General features: G+C 42.2%; 1 pseudogene; it reads left to right on the top strand.

The window, feature by feature from the left end:
* The first annotated feature begins 1,250 nt into the window (after positions 1–1,250).
* Positions 1,251–1,618, top strand: LOC102863149 (annotated as a pseudogene).
* The last annotated feature ends 594 nt before the right edge of the window (positions 1,619–2,212 follow it).

Genomic DNA, 2,212 nt, shown 5'->3' with positions numbered 1-2,212 from the left:
AAGTTTAAACAAGTTTAAATGTATAAAAAGCAAGCTTTTAGCATAATAAATCAGAGCTCTCTACATCATCCTGGTGTGCAGACTCTCATTTTCGCCGACTTCGTCCCTCACCTGCTCTTCACCAAGAAACCCCTTGAGTTTCTTGTCACGACCGTAGTCGGGTGGTCGGTGACACATGACCTCTTCCAAACCTAGCTTGTAACTTCTGGTAGTTCTCTGTCAATGTCAAGAAATCAAAAGATTAATTGCATTAGGTAAATCTACCGTGAGGGACCTTTCCAGTGTACGAGAAGCAACAATATTAGTCTAGAGACTAAGGTGCACCTGATCCAGGCCATGGTCTTTGCAATTACTTGCTATGCGTCAGAGAGCTGGACAAGAAAAAATGACAGAAGAACTGATGCCTTTGAGAATGGTGCTGAAGAAGTCTTGAACATACCAGCAACCACCACCAAGAACAAAAATAGGTCTGTCTTCGAGAGGGTGAAACCAAGTTTCTCCCTGGAGGACAGGATTTTGAAGCTGACTCACATATTTTCGGCCAAGTGGTCAGGAGGCACTGGTCTTTGGAGGACATCATGCTCAGAAGGGTAGAGGGACAGCACAGGAGAGGAAGACTCCACATGAGATGGATTGATATAGTAACTGGGGCAATGGGGTTAAGTGTGTCAGAATTAGTGAGGCTGGCTCAGGATAGGGCAGAGTTCAGAGCTGCTGTACAGAGGGTTGCAACGGGATGCAGGCAACTCAATGGCACATAACAACAACAACATGAGAATGATTTTATGAAACAAAACATGAATGAAGAATAGTGTGAAACACAGTGTATACAAACTCTGTAAGCAAACCAATTTAGAAAAAAATTCTCAATACTGGTAAGATGTAAGAGTTCTGCCTAATTATGACAAATGAAACACTATCCTGATTAGAGCTTCAGCAGGCTTTTTAAGTTTAACAAGGTGATTCTAAAATCCCTAACAAAATGAAAAAACCTTAGAGGAGTCAAAACAAGACTTTAAAAGTAAAGTTGGGCGTGAGGGGAGGGGGGTGCTCGTAAGCTTCATACACACACACACACACACACACACACACACACACACACACACACTCTGCCTACAGAGCCTAACGTGTGCACATCCTGACCAACTCAGCAAGAAAGTAGATTCTTGTGTTTAAAGAAAAGAACAATGTCCCCATGCCTGTAGAGATGTTTCGCAGTTCAGCCCAGCTGAAACTGAGCAAATGAGATTATGGGCTGTGCCTCTGCCAAGCAAGCTGCCACTGTTCAGAATGAAGCGAAAGCCCAGAAAGAAAAAATCTACCTGAACAGAGATGTGTTTGGCAATGACTATAGGATCAAACCAGTGGAAGAGGTCAAATAATGAAAAACGGGGCCAAGATGAGCAGAAAATAGCAGCCAGGGACCAAGAAAACCTGAGGAAAAGTGCCAGTTCAACAGTAAGACTTAAAACTAATTGAGATCCCATGATTAGTTCATCAACCCAGAGCAAACACACCATCTCTGAAAGCTAACAAGAATTCTTCAGAATGCTGGATGAAAAAAATTGAAAAGGACTGTGGTTACTGTTTGGAAGAAGACAACACCACAAAGAACTAGTTCTACCACTTGAACCCAGACCTAATATTGTGTAAATAGGTTACACCACGGTTGAAATCTTTGCAAAGGTGGGTTCTGTTCAGGGAACTGCACTGTAACAACAGAAGATCCTTCTATAGTATCCTCCCATTAAATGACAGCGTTTCTTAATGAACTTGCAAAAGTATCTTGCTAAAAACAACAAAAAACTGTTGTCAAACTATCCTTGCTGCTAATTAAAATTTGTTGCAACTTTTCACTTCTCTGGTGTCCAAGTATGCAGCAAAATTCTGCAGTTTCACCTTGAAGCTAAGGTTGGTTTGACAGATGCTCTCCAACCTATTTTCTATAAGAGGTACCATAAACTCAGATTGAAACTTCTGTTCCAGGATGATTCTGCTTCTAAGACAAGTGTCTCCTTCACTTCTCACGGCCAATGTTGATCTTCGGAGATGGGATGGTGGCTGTGGCCAGCCTTGGTTTCTCTGCTAACAAAGAGCAGAGACACTTTTACCGATTTAGAAGCATGTTGTGACTTGATGCCTGGAAGTGACAGCAAGTTGTTGCCTTTGTTGTTGTTGTTATGTGCCATTGAGTCGTTTGCGACTCATAGCA

This window comes from Elephantulus edwardii, unplaced genomic scaffold (assembly GCF_000299155.1).
Source record: "Elephantulus edwardii isolate Elephantulus edwardi_28Jun2011 unplaced genomic scaffold, EleEdw1.0 scaffold00166, whole genome shotgun sequence".
Classification (NCBI taxonomy): domain Eukaryota; kingdom Metazoa; phylum Chordata; class Mammalia; order Macroscelidea; family Macroscelididae; genus Elephantulus; species Elephantulus edwardii.
Note: the sequence above shows the minus strand (reverse complement) of the source record. Positions and strands in the feature narration are given on the sequence as shown.